The sequence below is a fragment of the Tiliqua scincoides genome, chromosome 4, assembly GCF_035046505.1.
Source record: "Tiliqua scincoides isolate rTilSci1 chromosome 4, rTilSci1.hap2, whole genome shotgun sequence".
NCBI classification, from domain to species: Eukaryota; Metazoa; Chordata; class Lepidosauria; order Squamata; family Scincidae; genus Tiliqua; species Tiliqua scincoides.
Window position 1 is genome coordinate 98,070,449 of NC_089824.1, and position 24,720 is coordinate 98,095,168.

Sequence of the window (24,720 nt, forward strand, 5' to 3'; positions counted from 1 at the left end):
TTTCCAATCATAAGAAAGTCAAGGTGTCTTTCTTATCAAGATCACTTCTAGTTATGGGATGTGTTGGTGTACATTGTTCTGAACCACCAAACTCCCTTGCGCCTTATAGTTCTGTCGAGACCCACAGGAAAGAAAATATCCCTGCCCCAGTAGTCAAGTCAGTAGCAAGGTCCTGTGTGAAGTGGGAGATGTGGAGCTTATATTCCCCTCCAGACTGCAGTCAGTCCCAAACATCACACCTAAACTGCCTCCGTTTGACCTGACAGTCTGCCTTCAAAAGGGCCTTGCAAAGTTGACTTGCATTTGTAAAGAGGGTCACTTCCATGTCACATCTAGGTGGGGAGCATTATTAGAGATGTCTAATATGAGCGCTGGCACAAATGCACAGAAGCAGCCTGACCAGAGCTGTTCATATTTCCATAAAACACTATATGTGAAGTTCCAACAGGAACTGAGCTACAGAGCTGCTTTGTTGTGAAGAACACACACACACTGACACACATAAAGGGGGGGAAGTCTTGTTTTTGAAAGGAAATTACCACAAGGGGAGAAAAAGGAAGACTTATACAGTCAGCAATATATGTTCAAAAATGCAATTTCTGGATTAATAACAAAGACACAGTCTTAGTTCAGCAGCTCCTCTAGGACGTGTGCTTTTGACCCACACAGCATATTGTGCCCCATGGCTCTTAAGCGGAACGATGACTTAACGGTGCCTATTTTTTAAAAATGTGTGATGTCTATTAAAACGAGCTGCGGCTTGTATCTAGACCCCAGTGGAAATGAAATAGGTGTCTCAGTGGACTGTCCATCGGTTAAATATTAAAGCACCAAACTTTAATATTTAAGAGTGTAGGAAGTGCATTCTTTGAAAGAAATTCCCTAGACTGAATGGTCCAGGTTGATTCTTTTTTCTTTGCAAAGCCAACAATTCATCCCCTTCACTATAATTAAACAGATAAAAAAGACGCTTCGAGGCTCTATCTACTGTGAAAGATTCAGGTATTTCAGTGATTATATATATCATTGCTCCAAGGCGCTTATTAATTTGCTTAAAAGTCCATGCATCATTTCACAGATTGTTTTAGCACTTGTAATCTTATCAGCTTATGTCTGAATAAGGCAGACCTGTAAAAAAAAAATGAGTGAAAGATTAAGTCTTCTGGATTGATATACGTTATTAATACGACTTGTCTTCGTTTTAAATGAGTTACCATAAAAATGGAGTAACTGAGTGTGGAGAGAACAGATGGGATCCCATGCAAAATGCAGCTGAATAGGTACAAAGGGTAAGCAATTCATTTTCTAGCAAAACTAGGAGAGTTTTAGATTTTTGCTTCCCCTTTTGGAAGGCGTAGTGCAAGGATGAGAACTAAAAATCCAGTCGTGGTAATCTTACAGCCATGGGGAATAAGGAGGTGAGCCACTTGGGCTAGGGTGATGATTCCATCATTAACTATGATTAACTATGAATGAGCTCTGCAACTGAAATGTTGATTTAGAATTTGTTATTTATGGACTTCATTGATAGAGGATTCTCCCCTGGGGGCTGGGGGATAAGAATAGGCCCTCAGTTTGGCTGTACTTGTCATAAGAGGTGACTGAACAACCACCGGGTAGATGGGACTTGATAGCCTGGGAAGGCAGCTCATCTGAGAGAAGGAAAACTCTGATCCCAACCCTCCACTGCCTTGTGGCTACATCCAGTTATGGAAAAGGCTTCAGGAGTCAACCTCGAGGCAAAATCTGGAGCCGGAGTCCCTGAGGCAGTTCATGGCTGAACACAGTCATGTTCTGGCAACTCCTGCATCGCTGGAACCAACTGTATTGGCCTCTGCCTTTCCATTGGACCATTCCAGCGACGTGGAGAGGGGGGATTTGCTGCATGGGTACCAGTCTATCCTCCATATCTACTTTACCCAGGCTTCGCGCACTGGAGAGGACGCTCTGTTCCAGAACCACCATTCAGAGCGCGATACCATAGTCTTCAGAGACTGAAGGAAGCCAACATGGATGATAGAGTTACCCCTGCTAATTGGGTAAGGCACTTTTTCAAGTGGGTGCTCCTTTTTTTAGCAGGGGGAGAGTAACTGGCCCACCTCACCCCAGCACTGTCTGTTCTAGTGGCTGTCTGCTGGTATTCCTTGGCATCTTTTTAGATTGTGAGCCCTTTTGGGACAGGGAACCATTTAGTTATTTGATTTTTCTCTGTAAACCGCTTTGTGAACTTTTAGTTGAAAAGCAGTATATAAATACTGTTAATAATAATAATAATAATAATAATAATAATAATAATAATAATAATAATAATAATAATAATAATAATAGAAGATTAGGAAGCAGCAGCAGCAGTAGAAACACTGATTTGTCTGCTCTAAAAATTAAATGAATGGGTTTGGATCAGAGCAATCTGCTTTTGAGGAGCTCCATCCTCAGTTTTCTTCAATATGAGTAAGTTGATTGGCAAACAAACAGACGCTACATTCCAATTTGATCCATAGTTTCAGTTTGATAAGTACAGATCCACCCTGTTTATCCATGAGTTTGGAACCTGCAGATTTTAACTCACAGCAGGTTCAGAACTCATGGTGGAATGCCTGACCTCACCTCCTGGACGTAACTGGAGGTATTCTCTGGTCGCATCTGGGAGGCGTTCTCCAGGAGGTGTTCTCCGGTTGCATCTGGGAGGTGTTGAAAGGGCACTTCCAGTTTTTACGAGTACACCTCTGGTTTTGTCCCTAAGTCCTATTGGACCCAACCTGTGGATTCACTTATCTGTGAGTTTTGGTAACAGTGGGGGTCCAGGAATGGATCCCCTGCAGATACTGAGGTTCAACTGTAGTTCTTTCTTTCTTTGAGGAAAACAGTGATTCTGTTTTGGTAATTTCCTGCTTCTTACACTCATGGCTCCAAATTCTACCACCGTGCCTTTAGAGGAGAGAGCATAGTTCATGGTTTTGGTACAGAAGGTCCCAGGTTGAGTCCAAGGTTGTCCTATAACCTTGCCAACACCTCCCTCCAGCCCTCGGTAGATGGAGCTGCTCCACCCTGCTTCCCACTGTCTTTTGCTAGTGGGAAGAAGACTAGGAAATAGTGACCTGGCCCCCTATCTCTTTATTTGGGTTCTTCCTGTCTGGTCCAGAAACAGAAAGTGAAGGACTTACTAGTAGTGATCCCAGTGTGTTTTGCACTTCCTGTTTTAGTTAAAGGGGCTGCATGAGGAAGGACTGAGGTAAGGGGGTAGGGAAGTGGGATGCTCTGCCACTGCCACTGTGCACATCTCTCCCAAAAACCCACATGGAAAGCAGTGATACACTTCTCTTCTCCCTTGCTTTGCTCCTTCCTTGTGCAGTCCATTTGAATAAAATCGGAAATGTGGGGGGACTGCACAAAAAAGGTAGTAGGGAAGTGAATTGCCACTTTATGTGCATTTTTTCGGGTGGTGGTGCCATTGCGGCTGTCACCACTCCCTCCCTGTTTGGAGGTAAGGTGAAGAGGATGGACACGGCAGCAGTGGTGGAGGTTGGACAAGATGATGAATTTTTTGTTTTGAAAAAGGGTCCTAAGGGCCCAATCCTATCCAGCTTTCCAGCACTGATGTAGCTGTGCCAATGGAACGGGCACTGCATCATGCGTTGTGGGGGGAGGTTCTAGAGGCCTCCACAGGGTAGGGGAACATTTGTTCTCTTACCTTGGAGCTATATTGAAGATGCATCAGCGCTGAAAGGTTGGATAGGATTGGGCCCTAACACCAGTTTTTGAAAGAATATCCGGTGGCAGAGCTGGGAAAGATGGTTGGCCGAGCTGTTACTGGACCAGAGCAACCAATGGTCTGACTCTGTAGAAGTAACTTCATGCATTCATAAACAAAGGAAACAGAGGCCATTGCTGTGCCGTATCAGACCAGTGGTTTGTGTAGCACATTGCCAGTACTAGCCCCTGGCTAGTACCCAAACAAGACAAGGTGATGCTATCCATCCCAATTTTGTTCCAGCAGCCTCAGGTAGATACTGGATATGGCACGAGAGGGACTGCAGATGGAGGGGGAAATGATTGGAAAAGTGCGCATGGAAGTGTCCTCTGCTTATGGTAGGGCAGTGTAATGAGAAGCTAGTGTAGAATGGGTCAAAGTGACTGAGTAGTAGGTCAAGATTTGCTCCATTTGAATCTGGCTTTGCACGCTCAGCAAGTGCCACACACATTGTTATGATGGCAACAGGGCTCTCTAGGTCCTACCCACTGTCTCTGAACATGCAACACTGGGATCCGAAAAATAAACGGATTTCCGTGGGACATTTCCAGGTAATGAGTTCCAAGATGTAAGGATGTCTTCTGGGTTATTATGGGGTGCTTCACACATATATACCCATCACTTGGTTTTTCAGCAATTCATTACTTAACCTTTGTTTATTCTTCTTCATGGTTCTTGCGCAGCATACGTATGGGAAATCTGCACCTGTATAGCACTTCATTCAGGAACATCTAGAGCTTTGGCCTCGTTTTGGTATGAACCAACCCTTGCTATGGTATGAACCATAGCCCAGGGGTTGGGCTATGCCCAGAAAGTCCTGGTCTTGCCCTTCCCTCTCATCTCTTCTTCGACAGTCACAGTTTCGGAACTTTCTTTTCATACTTCCAAGTGACTGGCTGCTTTGACTCTGTTCCTGGTCCTTTCTTAATTAATTCCCTTCAAAACACTTGTATCCTACCTTTCTTGCCTATCAAGGCAACCCAAGGTGGCTTACAGTGAGATAAAATAAAAAACAATAAAAACACAATCCAGTGAAATAATAATCTAATTAAAAAGGTAGCATAAGACATAACCGAACACCTCAACAGAGCAGCCACGGCTAAATAACCCTGCCATCATTGCTTAACCTCATCCCTCTCTGAAACCACCACATAAAAGTCATATTTATTTTCATGTTTATAAAAATTGCATGTTTATTTTCTGCAGGGATATAGGTTGGGGGGCAACTGGGCCTCAATAGGGAGAGCATTCCACAATTTCAGCAGTACCACTGAGAAGAACATGCTCCTAGTGGCTGACTGCTGTATTTTTGAAGAGCACCTGAACAAGGTCTGAGATGATTACCAGAATATATGGGGTAATTATATACCCCATATACCAGACCCCATCTGATTACCTCGTATGGGGTAATCATATACCCCATATATTACATATTCCAGAGCATATATGAAAGGAGACTGTCCTTAAGAGATCCAGGTCAGATCCAGGTTAGATGTCATAACACTTTTAATTAAGTCTTAACAAATCTCTTAACCAATGCAGTTCACAAAGAAATTAGGGTGATGTGATCCTATGAACAACCTAACAGCCTGGCTGCTGCATTTTGTACCAACTGAAGTTTTTGAATGCTTACCATGGGCAGTAGAACACATTTGAGAACACTTGAGGATAAGCACTGAATGTGTCAATGGACTTCAAGCACTGAATATGTCAGTGGACTTCCTGAAAAAAGTACTATGATGGAGATACTATGAAAGTTCTTTTTGCAAGTCACCCCTTCCTGCTGCAGTAATTAAATGATGAACAAGCATGAGTGACCCAGCCCATAGCTGCAGCACTACCACTACTGAAAATGTAATGCAGACTCTCTCTCTCTCTCTCTCTCCATACTGATGCTGCTTCATGTTCTTTATAATCCCAAAAGAGTTCTAAAAATCTTCCAGAATGAAGATTTGCATAAAGCTGTTTTGACTGCTATCCAAGAAAAGATTAGCTAAGGTTACAATCTTATACACACTTACATGGGAATAGGCCCCATTGAACTCCATGGGAGTTACCTCTGATTAGATACCTTACATTTTCATTAGTGCCAATATTTTAGTTTTAATTAAGAGTTCAAAAACATTGGGAGAGGCAAGAGAATTTCTAAATGCGTCTCCTGCTCTCCATCTATACAGTAATAAGAGCACTACCATGACAGTGTCATCAATATACATTGCACTTTGGAGAGTAATGCAAGGAAAACAGGCAAGCTCCAGCTCTGAGCAGTTTACAATCAAAACGTTGACAGTTGGGAAGGCAGGATGAACAGGGAAGGGAGGAAGCAGCAAGGGGAACCGGGAATGGGTGTTTGTAAATACCGTTACATTTATTTAGTCTTCAGTTCAGTTTCAGGAAAGGATTAAGGGGTTAAGCTGAAGATCTTACCTTTCAGGCAGATCAATTTCATTTTGCTGCAATATATGACAAACTGTCCAGTCCGATCCCCTGCCATATTATAGCATGTAGCTGTGCCAATGGAGGTGCTGCTGAACGCTATGGGGGTTGGGAATCAGACGGCTTGCAGGGCTAAGTACAAATATTTTTTATTTATTCCTTGGACGGCTGCCAAATCATCTATGTGTTTCTTTGGACCAATGCCAGCTATATAGCTAGAGCAATTTTGAGGAGAGCCAGAAAAATGGGGGGGATAAAGCCCGACGTGTGCGACTGCTGCCGGATCCACCCCTCTGTCCCTGACACACCCCCTGCTCCTCCCCTAAAATGCCCCATTGCTCTTCCTCTTAGCCCTTGGTTGGATCCCTGCCACCAATTTATCAATGACTGTGGAGCTTCCTGTTTATGGCAGTGGCCCTGCAGCACACGACAGCAGCCTGGTTTTTGCACAGCCATAAGGGAACTTGAGTTCCGGCAGTGCACGGCCCCAATAGGATTGGGTCCAAAATCCATGGTCATAATAAAACTGTGTGGCCACACCTTAATAGGCAGGAGGTCTGGCTCAGTTGGTAGAGCTGCCACCTTGTATGCCTGAAGATCTGAGGCTGCCAGTTCGAAACAACGAACGGATGACACAACACGCTGATATACTGATGAGCTGACCCTCGGTGGCAGAGAGGACTTGCTGTCAAGTGGAGCGTGGGAGGCGAAGGGCCAGAGAGAGACCAGACCGGGAAGGAATCCAGCTGGAACAAGGAGTTCTATGAAAGACTAGAACTGTTCAATTGTAAAATTCCCTACGGGGGTTTAGAACAGCCTGCCTATGTAAACCGCCTTGGATTAAAGTCTGAGAAGCAAGCTGACCACCAAAGATAGGTGGTTTATGCATACCTGTACAAATAAATAAATAAATAAATAAATAAAATAGATACATTAATTGAATGCTTGATCTGTATATTTATATCTCTAAATAGGAAGACAGTTTTTTAAAAAAGAAACTCTGCCAAATAACTAATAAATTCTCGGTAAGTAAAGAGTTCATTCCTTGGATCAGGCTCTCTGAGCTATAGTAAAGAATAATATGATGGGGTTAATACTTGGAATGCAGAATAAAACAAAAATAAGGTGTCAAGCTCCTTACGGTTACTGGTAATTGAACAGGGCTCTTTGCTAATCTTTAATTGTTTTAGCCTCTGTACAACCAGGAGCTGGCATTACAAGACTCTTTGGAGAAATTCCATACTGGATGATACATATAATGAGGTTAAAGAGCTTTGGCTTAGAGTACCCTGTTAAGTGATAGCATATGACCACCCTGAGAGCATCGAGCTGCTTTGCAAACTAATCAGGCCAGCGGTTGTAAACAAAAACACATCTCATTCAGCCTTTACGCAACAACTGTTTGCCTTTTGGAGTTTATCAATCAACAGGCCTCGTTTGCACAAAAAGCAGCAGGTCATGTTGCGATGGCCACTTCAGATCGCAAGTGGGGAGAGTCACATGATTGAATGTCTTTCCCCCTCCAACCCCCCCCCCCCAGCAGCATACAGAAAACTTTCATCTATGGAAAGATGCTTCTCACTCACTCAAGATGCTTCTCACTCAGTCACTCATCTAGAATATTAGCACACCGTTGGTTTTCAGTATGCAGAAATTTTGTTTGCAGGAGGAAGTACTGAAACTTACAACTTCTCCCCCTCTTGTACACTGAATTGGTAAACTCCCTTAGCAGATGACCTGGTTGTATTTACTCAGGGCTAGCTCAAGACCTCCTGATGCCTGAGGCAGCATGCCAAATGCTGTGCCCCTTACCCAATGACATGCCCGCCTCTGCTCTTCCTACTCACCAACAGCCAAGTTCAAAACTCTTCTCCACATTTCTTCTTCCTCTCTGTCACCTTTTCCCCTTTTCAATCCAAGGAATGGAAAGAGAAGGAGAAGCAGTGGAGGCAATCAGGCAGACAGAAATGGGCGCCCCCCCCAGTGTTGCCTGAGGCAATAGCTTCAGTTGGCCTCATGGATGGGCCAGCCCAGAGGGCACATTTCCCAGACAAGCCTGAACTTTGGTACCTCTCTTTTTCAAAAATTATGAATGGTCCCTACCTCCCCCTTGACAGTATTCTGAAAACATGGCCCAGTTTTTCTGGGAAATTTTAACTGCTCTAACTTGTGATGAGTAGATAACGACACTAATATACCATCACGGACCCCTATGCTGGTGCCCTGTACCTACTAAAAAATAATCAAGAAGTGACACTGCAGGATTGTCCCTTTTTCTATGGGTCACCCCAGCAGGCACTGCCAGCCTTTCGAGCATTCCCCCTCAAGCAAGTGCCAAGAGGGTGGCTGATTGTCAGCATCTTTGGCAGCAAGCCATGGGGGCAAAGAGCTTAGAGACCAAACCTGTAATCGCTTCTGATTTAGGATTATCAACTCTGGCACAAGTAGGCAGCATTGATTTCAGTACATTGGCCTAGTAAAGACTCTTTATACTTCTGTTGGTTGAAAGGTAAATAATACTAATACTACTATGTAGTGTTGATAGCATTTCACGTATATTATTAGTGAAATTTATATACCATCCCTTTTCCCAGGAGCCAGGCTATGTATACAGATTACCCCTTTGTTCCTCACAACAACCCTGTGAAAGAGGTTAGGCTGAGAAAGGGTGACCCAGTCAGCAACATGGTTGCATGGAGACTCAAGCCCAGGTCTCTCTAGGTCTAATCCAGGAGCCGCCAAACCCTGGCATGCGGGCTGTATCCTGTACTCCCAAATTAATCTTCCAAGCACAGTGTGGCAGTGGTGAAGCCTTTCTGTTCCACGCCGCAGATGCTGTCTGTTATGCCTTGTCTTCACACAGACTTGCAGCTAGCGCAGACTTGAAATCTGGGTGCAGAGCCTTCTGGGGTGATGGGCAGCAGAAATTGCTGCCTGGTGCAAGTTTGGACAAAGATTGAGAGCAATGAATGGGGGCAACGGTGCAGATCAGTAAGGCTTTGGCACCGGAACACCATCCCCATAAGGTTAATTTTGGAGCGCAGCAGTCCATGGTTTGAATACCACTGATTTAGTCCAACACTCTAACCCAGTGGTTCCCAAACTTTCTAGCACCAGGACCTGCTTTTTAAAACAACATTCTATCAGGACCCACCTAAGTTTACCAGACTTTACAAAAAGGAGATATAGAAAGAAATAATATTTATATATTTATTAGTAATAATAGCCAGAAAGACCCACAAACATTTATCTCCTTATATTTACACATGCTTGCTAACCACAGGTGCTCAGCTCTTTGCAGGGCAGTTGGCAGCTATCGTCTTTTATTTTTGAATAGCTTCAGGGCTTGTGGCAATTAGTTACCTGATCTTTCCATCACCCTTTGGTGACCCACAAAAATCAGGTTGCGATTCACCAGTGGATCCCAACCTACAGTTTGGAAACTACTGCTCTAACCACTGTACCACACTGGGTTCTTTTTCAGTAATCTTTACAACAGCCCTGTAATGCAGACCAGCAAAATTAGTCCCACATTTCCTAGGAGAATCGGTCTCTGGGCATGGATCTGCTCCATTTGGCCTGAATAGAGTCAAACCTGGAAGCCAGAAGTGCCCAGAACAGAAAATCCTTTGAAGACAACAAAATCTTCACCTCTCATGTAAATGTCTGATTTTTCACTAGAAGTGCTTCTCCACCTGTACTCCAGTTAAGCACAGAAGGTCATCTGAATACCTTGCTCCCTAAATTTGTCTACAGATGTTTTTGTACCAATCCTTTACCAGCCTGAGGGCACTTTTTGGTTGCTGGGAACAGGGCCTAGTAGAGGGGGGTAAAGGGGGTAATTTGTACCTGGGCCCAGGGTCAGAAAGGGGGCCCAGGAGCCAGAGGAGGAGGCCCAGAAAGTTCATGGGATTTGACAGTTTGCTATCTCACCTGAACTCGCTGCCAGCGCATAATGCTGGGGCACAATTGTATACATGCAGTGTTAACAACTGCTGCAAGCCATATACACCGGGCCCAGGAAAGCAATCCATGACTCTCCTTAACAAAGTGTCGAGTCTGGGAGGAAACTGGCCTGCTACAGTAGCTCTTTGGCTTGTGGATCCTATAACCATGAAAGAGTGTATAGATGCTCAGGGACCCAGCTGTGGGGCTACAGCTGCTGTGGAAGTTCATTTTGATTCATTCTAGTGGGAGCCTAAATATGATGATGCAAATTTTCTGCAATCAATTTTCTAGATTTCACAAATGTTAGAAAGACTTAGGAGGGTGTTTGGTTTTCCATATTACTTTATCTACCTGCCAATGGTGCATGATCAGGTAGACTTGCACTCTGCATCTAGAAGCCTAGTAGACCTGAGCTCCAAAAACTATTGTGGCTGGCAGCATGCTCCCCCACCCTATTTTGCCCCCCCATTCTGCCTGCCCCTATTGCTCCCCTTCCCCTTTGGGAAGGGGCCCAGAAGAAACTTCGTAGCCCCTGCTAAAATTCCTCACATAGGTCCTGGCTGGGAAGCCTCTGAACAGGAGCCACATCTTTGGACCACTGACAGCCAAGCCTAGAAACTTGTTTAAAGCAAGAAATAACTCCTCACTCCAATCATGTTTTTAATCTCACCTGGAGAGGCCTTTGCCTTTCTGGACCATTCAAGCCTTGGAAGCTTTGTGTTTGCTTTGACTTAGAGGGTGTATTTGATCTCTTGAAACATCCAGACTTCTGCACTAAGATTCCACTGAGCAGGTATCCTTTTTGCCTGGACCTTTTTTTTAATCACTCTGCAGAACTTCTGGTTAACCCAGCTCCTTGCCTCAAATCTTCAGCCAAGCTCCATGGAACTCCAAAATGAATCCGTTCAGCAGTTATAGAAAGGTACAGGTGGAGCCTATTTATCCACATTAGTTCCATTCCGTGACTTGGCACGATTAACAAAAAAGCGTTGTGCTAAATTCCTTAGAGTTACACAAATACACTGCAGCCTGACACTTCTGGATGGAAGGAAACTAAGGCAGCTATTATCAATTCCCCTCCCCTCCGTACTCAGCCCTCCCCGTTGCAACTGCCTGGCTTCTTTCACAGTTGGGATGATGATCTTTTAAGAGTCCAGCCCTATGGGTTTCTACTCAGAAGTAAGCCCCATTCCAATCAATGGAGCTTACTCCCAGGAAAGTGTGGATAGGATTGTAGACTATATCTCATGCTTTGCTTGGTGGGAAGGCTTGCTTGTGTCCGTGATTGCCTGCACCATCTCAATGGGGGGGGGGAATTTGGCAAATGCTCCCTGGGTTTTTTAAAGCAATCCCCTCTGTTGCTACCACACCTGCCCCTGTGTGAGTGAGAGAGCGCGCGACAGTGCATGTGAGAGCTCCACCTTGCTGCACATGTTCTGGCTACAGAGATTTTTGGCCCCCCTTCCCCTCTTCAGCCTCTTTGCTGGCTCAGGGGCTCCAGGAGTGTTACTGTTCCTTTGCAAGGGGAACCTCTTCCAGGGCTCCAGGGCTATTTCCCTGCCTGGGTGAGGCAGAGCCTTTTTGGAGTGTTTTGGACTGCCTGGAAATGGAGCAAGATGACAGTGCAGGGCAAAGGAGGCAAAGGTGTGTGTGACTTTCAGTTCCCCCAACCCATTTGCTTTGAGACAAATCTACAGAGAAAAAATCTGTGGATAAATAGGCTGCACCTGTATACTGTACTTGGAGTTAAGCTCTCTCTCTCTCTCTCTCTCTCTCTCTTTCCTGCCAGTGGCCCATTGTGGTTTATTGTGTATTACCCCCATCCTTGAAAGCTCCTGCTCAGGGAATGACAGAGATCAAAACTAGATCTTGAGCTTCAAGGCTAGTGCAGGAGACTCACCTGGATGTTATTGCCATTAAAGCATAAAAGTGTTTATGGCTGGCAATGAGCCAAAGTTGTAAGAGTAAAGAAAGGGGAAACAGGAGGAGGGCAAGGGGAAAAGGAATGAACCTTCAGTGCTGGCTTGCCAGCTCATGTTCACTTTCAGAAGAGGCCTGGAGGAAAGGACAGCTGCAAAACCCTACGCTGAGAGCAGTCCAAGTTGGCACCATGTCTTGCCTCCTAGCTCTCTTGTCTTTGTCCGCAAGCCAGCTTTATCTCAAAAACATCCTCAAAATTGGCATAACCTGGCAAACTGTACAGGGAGAGCAAGGGCTTCCAGGAACACAAAATTGCTTGTCGTCAGTTCCTACAGAGGCCCTTCCAAATTACGGGTGGGAGAAACAGAAAGGACAACTTAAGAAATGTGTGTTTGTGTTGTGCAAGCTGAGGCCAAGCTTTAAATCTTCTAATCCCATACAAGGAAATGGCAATGCAGGGGATGTAATTATTAGATTGCTGAATGTGGACCAGGAAGACCTTGGGGTGGCCATCAACAATTCAGGTACCCTCCTCAATCGCATGGGAGTATTTATAACCCACCGCACGGGGTTGTGATATAATGACAATTACTATAAGGTATTTTGCATACTGAAAAGCAGAGATGTGCAAATCTTCCCAGAACATCTTTGCCAATTTCAGATAAAGCTTTTAAATTTCCCTCAATATTTCTACACAGGCTGTTGCATGAGCAGGACTATCCACATTTGCCTTGATGGTTTAGGCTGGAGGCAAAAAATTGTTTTTTAAGAGAGCAGAAGAAAAATCATAAAAATGATACAAACCATAGTTTTCTGTGATATACACAGTGGTAAACACAGTCACTTTGGTTCGCTATCACTGCTGGCTGCGTAGATTTTCCAGGTTTTTTTTAAAGTAGTGTGCCAAACTACAAGACCTGTTTGACTCGTGACTATTGTGGAATGAAATAAATGGTTGTACACAACTTGGGAAGCCATATTGATTGATTGATTGATTGATTGATTGGATTGAAACCAGGGGTTCTCAAAGTGCGGGCACCTTTCCCACTAAGCTGCGTGGCATGGCAGCTTGAAGCCAAGCTCTATACTGTTAAAGAGCTTGGCAACCCGGAAGCTTGGCAATGATGTGTGACATTATTGCCGAGTGCTGAGAGACAGCATTGCAACTCAGTCGTGACACTGCATGGCAGCAGAAGGGTCTAGGCTGCTCCGTGGACCCTTAGAGAGACCATTGAGTGTGGGTTGTGAGCACCCTGGAAGGGGATTTCATAGCTTGGAAGAACTAAAAATAAAACATTGCTACATAAGCAAACATAAGGAGCAAAAGCAACCACAAGGAGGCCAATAAAAGTTAAAAATTAAAAAAAACCTTCAATAATACAATGTGTAACAATCTAAAAGGAGGAGCAGCCTGATATACTTAAGAACTTGGTGAAGAAAAGGTTTCAAAAGCTTTAAAATAGTGGGAGTGCCATTAATGTGACACCACCATTGAAGAGCGGCCCTGCTTTTGCGACTTGTCAAAGAAGGCAGACCAGAGAACAGAGCCTCTGATACTGTCTTAGGCCCAAATCCTAACCAACTTTCCAGCACTGACACAGCTGTGCCAATGGGGCATGTGCTGCATCCTGCAGTAGGATGGCAGTCATGGAGACCTCCTCAAGGTAAGGGAATGTTTGTTCCCTTACCTTGGAGCTGCATTGCCCTTACCTTAGTGCTGGAAAGTTAGTTAGGATTGCACCCTTAAGGACATAGGTTCATGAGCCTGCAGTCTTGAGAAAACCTGGTCCGGGCAACGTAGCGCTTTACGGACCAATCCTGCTATGATACTGCCAAAATGGTCAACGCTTTATCCTGAGTGGGCAGGGAGGCAGCTGGAGGTCCCCTCAAGATAACATTTGTTCCCTTACTCTGTGTTGAATCCTGGCAGCCTCTGTGAGTCTACTTGGATTTGGACCAGGTCAATAGCTGGTGTAGAACTGAGTAGCCCCATGAGGGCTTTCAGATCTGAGGTGGGGGATAGGATCAGCCTCTGCTGCCATCCTCGCTCCCCTCCTGGGCCTGAACCACCCTCCCTGCATTCCCCTGCCCTCCCCCCACCACAGAACACCCCTGCACCACTTCGTGGCAACGTCACTGCTGATGGCTTCCAGGGCCTCTCCATGAAGTGCTTTATGGCATTTTTGCAACGGCAGTGTCCCTGACATTGTGTTCATGACCAGCAGTGTCAGGGAATAGGATCGGGTCCTTACAGAGGCCAAAAGTAGCACTTTGCATTGAACCTGGAAGTGAACAGAGCGAGGGCCACTGGTGTAGTATAAGGTGGACCATTGCTGGCCCCTCCAGTAACCTGGCCAAGTCAGAAGCTAGATGCATCTCAGTCCCTTTGAGGACAGTAGGTCCCACATCCTCCCAGAGGGAGGCATTTACTACCTTAACCAACCCCTTAACCAGTCCTGCCCTTGCTGATTTTATAAGTCATGAACAGCAAGTTCTATCATATCAGTTTCAGTGCTGGAAAAAGAATATTGTCTGACTTGGATCCAAAAATTAGTTCTTTAAAATCTTTGGTGTCTACAAGTGTGGGAAGGCTCTGACAAGAGAATAATGTGTAAATCAGACTAGGAATGCTTATAATATAGTACGTCTAGAAAGCTACAAAACAGGTCAAATACCTTGTATGTTGAGGCTTCTGTACTTTTTATGGTATTTTCAAGACCATCCACTCCAACCCATTTGCCCAATAATTGAGGATTTTATTGTTTCTTCATCTTTGTTAGGATACATGTGGCTAATTGGCAACTGATCATCACTAGGAGTGCCTTGTAGGCGGGATCCCTTTTGATGAAAGCAAGTCGCAATTTCAGAGATGAGGAGCGAAAACTAATATAAGAAATATTATCACAAATCCAGGTTTGCAGTCCATTTTTCAGCTTGAAATGACATGAAATGCAACATGAAAGAGTTCAAGAATGGGAGCAAGTGATTAATCATCCCCAATTGCTTATTGAAAGCATAATATTTGAACCAGTAATTTTATGGGTCAAGAGGGGGGCTCTGCGAGATGCAGAGATTTCAGTGCCTTCATGCACAGTTACTCAGTTCAAAGAGTGGCAACAGATTTTCTTGACAGTCCCAATTAGCTCATCTGTCCAGTGGCTCTTGTTGCAAAAGTCCTTGTCCAAAAGCTTTCACGATATAGCATGCCAAACCAGAAACATATAGGAGCACTTGCCTTTAAAAACCACCTGGAGCTGGTAGTATCCATTTTCTGCTCATTTGCTGCTATTTGCTGAAAGAGCAGATGCGAGTGGCTGTATGTTTGTGCCTGTGATTGCGTGCTACATTTTTTTTTTTTTTGGCTATGCTCTTGACAAATTATACTCCCTAGTAATCTGATTCTACATCCGGAAGTGGGGAAATAGGGGATTGCACTTTTGGCTGAGAACTCCTCCTGCCCCCTTCCCCTGAGGTACAGTATCCCACTTGGAGGGAAAAAAAAAAAGATTACTTCATGTCAATTATTTTATTTACGCAGGAAGATAAAACAGATCCAGTCACATTTCAAGTTCATTCCAGCTGGCCTGCTGCCAATCTCAAAGTCTTTTTCAAGCCATTTGTCCTCCACCAACTTCAGAAAGAATCTGTCCTTCTGAGCTGCATGTTCCAAACCATGTCATGGATTCAGGCTTGCCTCACAATGGGGTTAGGAGTACCCTTAATTAAGATAGGGCTTCCTGGTGATTAGCCCAGGAACATGTCAAGTCTTCTAAGTATTGGGCTTCATGGTGATGAGTGTTTGAGTGACAGGATCTGGACAACTGTGTCCTAGTCAAAAGTATCCCGGTTTTGGACATTTGTGTTAGTTCTTTTTGCATCCTGAACATATGTGACCCAATATATGTCTATGAGATGTACTTCTTTATTTTAAAAAGTCAAAGGTAGGGTTAAGGGGAGGGCTGGAATGAAAGGCTTAGGATATATAACATGGGGTTTGTTGCTCAGTTATACTTTTTTTTTTGCCCAATTGTAGTGGGATGCAAATGACCAAGATGCAAAAAACCCCCAGATGTTCAGGGACACCAATGGCCAGAATGCATTTGTCCAGGATGCAATTGTCCAAGATACAAATACCCTAGTACTGCATATTTGGTGCTTGAGTTACATGGTGTGCTGAAATCTGGCTTTCAAACTGCTGAACTCCTACTGAGTCCTGTCTGGCTTTGGAGATTCTCCAAATATGACCCATATGCTTTCGAGCCCATTTTCTCGGACTTATGTCCTAGAAAAACTTGCTATTTAAAAAGAAAAAGAAGAAAGCTGGGAAAGAAGCTGAATTCTGCACCCATTCCTTTATCTCAATTTTCCCCATTTTCACCTGGCGTTACAACTATAGCAGTGTTTCTCAATGTGGTTGAGATGACATACCAATGTGTATGTGTCCTCCTAGCTTGCGTACCACCGGAAGTAATTGGAGACCTTCCATTACGCAACCAACACCAGTAGGAGGCTCAGAGCAGGCGGGAGGACTTTTTCAAGTGCACTGGAGCTCTGCCCATTGAGTTGAGCCCTCTACCATGGTTTGCTGCATCACGTCCTGGTCTCCCTGCTGGGCAGTAGTTTTCCAGGGGTGCCATATGTACCTTTAAACATTCACCTAGTGTACCACCAGTAGTATGGTTACCACTGGTTGAGAAACACTGGATTTCAGAACTCACAAGACTGCTTATGACAATAAAACCAAAAAGCAATAAAAGTGTTTACAGCAACAAAATATCAAAGCCAGTTTTGTCAGTTGAGTCCAAAGGGTTGTGTTTTTCATTTAATTAAAAGCTTTCCTCTCTGCAGAACAAACACACTTCCCCCGTCTGGGCTACTGTTTTCAGGGGTGGTGAGATAATACTGTGAAGCAGGGTAAAAATGTTTGCCATTCACCATTAGGGCAGGAAGCATGGTTTGATGTGGTTTAGTAAGTGACCACTTAGCCAGATCTTATTGGACACATAAATGTTGCCAGGAAGCTTCATCAGAGGGAAGACAGTGCCTTCATGCCCTCCTTGAGGAGTTCTGGAAGTATCTGGCCACTGTTGGAAACAGAATTCTGGACAACATGAATCACGGTTCCGATCCTGCAGGGCTCTTTGTTCTTGGGCAGCTCCATGTAGAGCACATGACAAATACAATCAAGGCAGTTGGCTTGTGGTAAACAGATCATTCACAGAGCCTACCATTTCAGCTGCTGCCATGACCTCTCTCGAATACACTGAATGCACTGAAAATTTGTAGCTTCTCTTTGTGGTGCATTCAACTTTGGTAGAAAGCTGCCATGAATGAGGCTGAGAAAGTGACCACCCTGAGCTGAGCAATCACATGCAAAGTCCCTATTTAACCCTGCTTAACTCCCACTCACTGTGGAGCTGCTTCCAATCAGAAGACATGTCTTCTAGGCAGGGTTGAACTCTGGCACCTCTCCTCTTAGCAATTAAACACTGATTGGAAGGTGGTTGCTTCTTTGGGCCATATGAATGTACTCAAATTTCAAACGTTTCATGTTGGCTGAGTTGCTCCGACGTGGGTAAAAAGATGCAGGTGGAATTCAGGCCAAAGGGATAGCCTGCAGCTGTCATTGCCAACACAGATGCCTGGCAAGCAAGAGTTATGCCCATGATATGTTGAAAAAAGGCATTGGAAAGAGTTAGTTAAAATACTACACTGCAGCGGAATCAATTAGGATAGCAAGAGGTGTTGTTGGGGGCAGCCAGGTGGGGTGCTTTAAGGGCCCACACCCACCAGAAGGCCCACCTTGCCGATCCCTATAGCCTCAGTACTCTGTGGAAGTTGCAGTTATGGAGCTGAGTGGGCCCAGCAGCTATGCCATCATCCACAGCAACTTGGTGTTGCCATTGAGAATTGCTTTTCCTGGGCTGCAACTGTTACCCTGCAGATGCCTGATCTTGTCTGATCTCGGAAGCTAAGCAGGGTCAGGCCTGGTTAGTACTTGGATGGGAGACCGCCTGGGAATGCCAGGTGCTGTAGGCTTATACCATAGTCTTTCGAGACTGAAGGTTGCCAACCACCATTCCCAACAGCACGGAGGGGTGATTTTGTGCATTAACTCATATTCCAGCATTGCAGTTGTGCTTGTTTCCCGTTTCAACACCAAGGACCAGTCATTTGTGTCTCATTCCCATTTTGAAAGCAAGCACATCGCCTTGCACTGTTCGACCCTTTAAAATCACCAGCACATGCTTGAACACTGTGTGAAAATTTTCAGAGTTAAAAATTAAAATGTTAAAATTCTTCAAGCAACTGGCAAGCAGTGGTATGATACTATATTTTACAATTCAGGGACTCATCATGACACACCGTATATCCATGCCCCATTAAGATAGTCACGACAACAAAATCACCTTTAATGATTTCATTAGAAAGTTTTTTTTTCTCCAGCCAGCTATTTCTACTTTGAAACTTATTGTACTTCATTTAGAGATCTAGCTCATTTTATCCCAGACACTTGGAGTGGGTTCCACTTGTCTTAACACAAATGTCTAAAAAGAAAAAAAAAATGGGATTAAAAAATTTCAAATGAGATATAAAAATGAAATGAATGTATTTCTCATACTGAAAACTGTTTTCCTTCCAGAAAGCTTTGAATGTTTTACGAGCATAATGTTTTCAGCGGCCACATCTCCTGAGTTGTCTCACAAATTGGATTTAGTATTCCCAAGGGTCTAGGGTGGCACTTGAACTGGGGAGGACACTGCCTTGACTGTCCACCTCATTGTCTGTACACACCACTTTGGCACCGACCTCCTCCTCCAATTGCTCTTTATTAGAAAAGACTGAGAAGTCAGGGGAGGGAAAAAGGAGTAGAGAGAAGCTACTCTAGGCTGTTGTCTCCACTCCTCTCTTCATTTTCCCCTTCCCTTCCCTATCATCTCTTCCAATCTCGTCTGATCTTGGAAGCTAAGCAGGGTCAGGCCTGGTTAGTACTTGGATGGGAGACCGCCTGGGAATACTGGGTGCTGTAGGCTTATACCATAGTCTTTCGAGACTGAAGGTTGCCAACTAACCAACCAAAGGATGGTGGTGGCAACAAGAGCAGGGACATGGAGGCTTGGGGTGAGGCAAGTGGGCAAACTGGGAGCAGACTAGGGGTGCAATTTGGGAACAGAGGTACAAACTAGGGACTGTTGGGACCAGGCAGGAAGTGGGGAGCAAGCTGGGGTGGGAGGGAAAAAAATGATCAGTGTGCTTTGTGTACTTTCTTGGGAGGGCGACACGGAGGCTTGGGCCAGGCGTTCCCCTATCTAGGCACTGATCTGATCTACAGGTGTTTTACTTCAACAATTCCTCTTGCAATCCCAAACCATTCACTAAACCCCAGCAAAGCAGTAGTTTAGAGGAGGTTGGCTGGTGTTGTTGCACCCTTACCTGGAAGGATTTCTGCCTCTTCTTTTGGATGGTGTTCAAAGCGTTGTTTTGTTGTTGCTTCCCATTACAGAAGAATGCTTCTTTTCTTGTGCCAACGCCTTCTGCACACGCGATGTGTTTTCGGAGAAGTTCCAGGTGAGGTGTTTGAGCTGCTGGAAACCTAAGACTAAGGACTTTTTTTTTTTTTTTTTGCAAGAACTACTTTCCATATTTCCTTAGGGAATCAACTGAGCTGAGCACAAGCTTGATTGAAAGGTGGAACATTTACGCAATATTTGTTCAACATGTCTTTAATATATTATCAAACATCATGCTTTTGAAAGACATTTCAATTGTACTATTAGTTTGCATGATGTTAGACTATGAATGATTTACTCTAGAAAGAGACTCAGAGTAGAAAAACTTTTTTAAATTCAGTAATTTGTATGAATATGTTATTCATAGCAGGCAAGTTTAACCTGAATGAAACCATTGCGTTCTTCTACATTAAAAAGATTAAGTAAGCGGTTTCCAAACAGAGCTTCCTCCAGGGTCTCTCCTTCATCAGCGCTGCTAAACGTGGTCTACCAAGCGTTGTTGAACTGATAAATCATCCTATCCTAAATTCTTTTTTTTTTAAATTTGCATGTATCTAGATTGTACAAGGTAGCTACGATTGTTAAAACTATAGTAAAAAAAAATCCTCAGTCTTTATTAAGGATATCCATGGGGCGAAGAGAACGAAATGAATTGGAAAGAGGCAGTATACAACATCAAATATTAAGGATCATAAAATAGATTGATGGAGGCTTGTCGCTTGCCAGTCAATTTAGTCTAATAGTTAATACAACTCCCATCTTACTAGGTCATCATTTTTAGGTGCCCTGTAAATGTTACAGTTGTGATATGGGAACCACTTTCTCAAGCATTCTTATAGTACTGCTGCGCTGTTTGCAACCTGGTCCTGTGTGTGTGTGTGTGGGGGGGGGCAGGGGAAGAGGGAATTGTGCAGTTTGTGGGTGGTAGTGATCAGGTTAGAAGCAGAGGTGTAACTAGGGTGGAGCCCAAGGGGTACTTGTCCCAGATGCCAAGGAGGGATGCATAACTGTCCCTTAGTCTCCACCCTACTTACAGAGGAGGTGCTGGTAGTTTCATGCTCCCCATTCCTTCTCCTCCAAACGGGAGACTCCACAGGAGAAGGAACGGGGGTGCAAAGTTGCTGCAATGAGTGCTCCCTCCTCTGGGGAGAACCCAGAAATGACTGCCTTGCACTGCAAGCAGTGAAAGGCAGTCACTTCTGGGTTTTCCCTGGCGGAGGAGGTGCTGGTGGTTTCATGCCCCCATTCTTTCTCCTATAGAGGGTCCCTGAAGGAGGACAATCCCACTGAGTGAGTCTTCCCTCCTCTGGGGAGAACCCAGAAGTGATGTCATGATGTCATGTGACATCATACTGTCACTGCCCTGGGTGCTGAGGCAGTGCATTATGACTCTGGTTGAAAGGATCCATGTGATTGTCCCTATTCACACAGCCCTGTTGGGCTTTTAAATGTTGCAGAAGCACCATGCGATGTTGCCACAGAAAGCGTGGTCAGGACTGCAGCTTTAATCTTTTATCAAAGGTTAGGGGGCAATTACTTACAATATGGTAGAGCTTTTCAGTCATATATGGGATCTTTGTGTGTGTTAATTGACATGGAAAGGCACTCTGCCCATGCCTAGACACTTTCTCTTCTTTATTAGTACTTTTAGTTATGCCTGGTCTGAGCCCGGTAGGCTCAGTATGGAAAAAAAAGGATTGTCAGGTGCTTCATGACTGGTGCCAGAGGTCAAGCAACCACTGTACCCCAAACCAGAGACTCAATTGCCAAAGCAAGTGCTACTTCTATTTTGGTTCTGACTTTATACAAGGTTGTGGCTGATCACACTGCCTCTTACTTCCTAAGCCTCAAGAGTTGTACTCTAAAGTTCCTCATGACAACGTAAAGATCTGGGGTATTCATTTGAATACTCCCATGTTCTTCCTAGTCTTACTTCTACCAGGCCTAGAGAGTTATGGACCTTTGTTAGGAAAAGTTACTCCAAGATCTCCCCTGCTGCCCCAACCTGGAGTTGACTCATGGAATGCCTTGTCCCAAGGGATTTCTACACGTTCACCTGATTGAAACAGACTGATCGTACATCAAAAATATGTGGACAATGAAACGAAAGCCTTACGAAAGCAGCTTCCTGTTGGTAATGACTCATGATGGAAAGAAGAGGCAGGCTCGAAGAATATTGGAACAGGGCCCTTGTGATCTGAGGGTCCTTGATCATGTTGTTGTGCTAAGTAAAACCGATGAGTTTAAAGGAGGGGGAGAACGTACTTTACAGGAATTCATTCTCTTGTTAAATTTGTCTAACAACTTCAATGATAGTTTAACAGCCAGTTTGACATGGGAAATGTGTGTTCGCTGCCTTGTTGAACCCTCGTCTAGGCATCTTCCGTTTAAAACCAGAAGACAGACTAAGGGAATTGGAGACTGGCTGGTGATGGAGGAGGAGGAGGTCAGCGGCTGGGAGAAAGAACATTTCTGCAGCTCGCCTTCAGTCAATTTAACTGCAAGACAAACTCAGGGTGATGAGAGCTGTACCAAGTGCGTATGTGCACTGACATGTCACTGAGTGTGTTTCATGATTCATCAGGCACACGGTGATTGATTGGCCCTGCAGACTGGCAGAGTCCAGAATTTTTTTTTTTTTTTAAACTTCTCTCTGAAAAATGGTTTGTGATTCTTCAGGCAATCTGTGATTGATTGATGGGCTGGCAGCAATGAGATTTTTTTTTCTTTCCATGCCTTAAAATATTTGGTTGATGATTTATCATACACAGATTATTGATTGGCACGTTGGCAGGGCCTCAAATTTTTTTTATGTTCGAGAATATGTCTTATTGTTCATCAGGAAAATACACTTTTTTCCTCCTGATGTGGGCTGACAGATTTTACTGTTGATGATGCATATATATTCATAATTAGAACTTGATAGAGGCAGTTGATATAGACCAGTGATTTTCAGAGTCTCACTTTAGAAAATACTTTCTATACTGACCTGTCTGTTGCGTCTGCCGTGAAACCCCACATGTTCGCAATGGATTCTGGATCATGTTCTAAAATGCACATTCAGTCCATGTGGAGTGCTGGCCAAGCCTGTTGGGTTTCACTATTGCCCAGGTGAATTTTAGGTGGTGACCTAAAATACACTTTAATGTTTTTTAATGACAGACTGTTGCCAGGGAGGATTCAAATCAATGGACGAGTTGTCTTTCAGGGAAGCTGATCACCAATCTTCTTATTGGTACATTTCCAAGGAACTGCAGGGTTTCCTGGTATATGGTTTGAAAACCATGTAGGTCTTGAAGATAATCTCAGGCATATATTTTCCCGTTCCATTTTTGAATGCTTGTTGTAACAAATGGGGGCAATTATTAGTAATTGCGTATTGACTTGAATGAAAAGTGTCGCTAGAGGCAGCAGCACCCAGGATGCTGACATTGTGATGTCACATTATGTCACTTCCAGGCAGTGGGGTCACTAGAAGTTTCAGGGTTGCGGCGGAGGGGTGTGTATGTGCTGATCGCACTAGGTGACACCCTCAGGATGACATCACTAGTAGCCAAGATTGTGAAAATCTTGGTATGTTTGAATAATACCTTCATGTTATATATCATTCAATGTGTAATTTAATGCAGAATGCAATGAAACAAACCACGCTGAAACACCTGCATCTTATCAAAAGTTATGGCCAAATATCCAGAAAAGAAAAACACAATTGCCTTATGTAATAAAAAGTAGATTTCTTTAACTCAAAACCGACCAATGAGACTGATTGTTCTGAGAGCCAGTGAGGTGTTATTATGATGCAGCAGGGAACCAATAAGGTGTTAGTATGAGTTAGCTCTCATATCCATGTATCAGAGCTAATACTAGCATTCTTAGGGCCAAATCCTATTCAACTTTCCAGCCCTGGTGTAGCCATGCCAACTGGGTTTGTGCTGCATCCTGTGGTGGGAGGCCTCCACAAGGTAAGGGAACATTTGTTCCTTTGCCTAGGGGCTGCACTGCAGCTACACTGGGACTGGAAAGTTGGATAGGATTGGACCCTTATTCAGTTGTGTGGGTGTCATCAGGTTTGCCACAGGTTTTCTTTGTTGGTTACTGATCGGTTTGGTAACCTGTACCGTTACATATTAAAGTAAAGTGAGTGGGGGTGACCCTAGTGATGCCACTGCATTTAGGCTGTGTGTATGATATTGTAATTTATTCTGTATAGTCTGATCCGGGAGGAGGTCCATCATGGGGGTGACACAGTGAGTTCTTGTACCGGATGACACAAACTATCGTGACATCTCTGATTCTAGGTTTGCCTGGACTAAGAGGTGGTGGTGGGAGTGATGATGACATGTGATGCTTGCCAAAGGACTACTGCTCCACACATAGTTATCCACTTCTGCCCCATAATGCACAGAGTGACTTCCATTGGCTGAGCTCTGTCATTAACCGTGTTTTAAAAACTCATTGAAAGCAAATCATCTCCCAAGATGTCTAGTTAACACCCTGAACTCATAATTCACACTCAAAAAATCATCATGGGGAAATGACAGAGTAAAGTAATCTAGTGGTGATTTTTCTGTACCAAAAATTAATCTGAAAATTGGACCCAAGAGAAAAGGTAAAAGTATCTTAATATGGAAGAAAATGCTTGTGCTATCACATTAGCATCTTTTATACCATCATTACTGACTGGGAAAAAGTTGAACAGGTGCACATGTTTTATAGAACAAGGTAATAAAACTAGGACCCGCCTTAGGAGCTGTGGGGCCCAATTGGAAACACTTTTGTGGCCCCCTCTACTAATTTTTTTTAGCTCTTAGCTTGCATGGAGCCAAGAAAAAAAAAATCTGTTACTTCTGTGCAAGTGGATAGGACTCCTCTACCTTTAGTGGCTGTGCAGAACAGGTGCCTGGGAGGTCAGCCAGAGGGAGGAGGGAGCATGTACCCAGCCTACCGTGCTCCCGAAATCTTGTCCATTGCTGCCCTGTCTGCGGCAGACTGCTCCGGGGCAAGACAGGGGAGAGGATGGTGATAGGTGCAGCTACGGTGGGGAAAGAGTGGGGCGTGCATGTTGCCACCTGCATGGCACCAATTTTGGGCCAACTGGAAGCAGTAGTGGGTGGGAGCTGCTTCTGAAGTGACCCAGTTTGGGGCCAATTGGAA

General features: G+C 44.3%; 1 pseudogene; it reads left to right on the forward strand.

Moving 5' to 3' along the window:
- Positions 1-17,977: 17,977 nt before the first annotated feature.
- Positions 17,978-18,094, forward strand: LOC136650761 (5S ribosomal RNA; annotated as a pseudogene).
- The last annotated feature ends 6,626 nt before the right edge of the window (positions 18,095-24,720 follow it).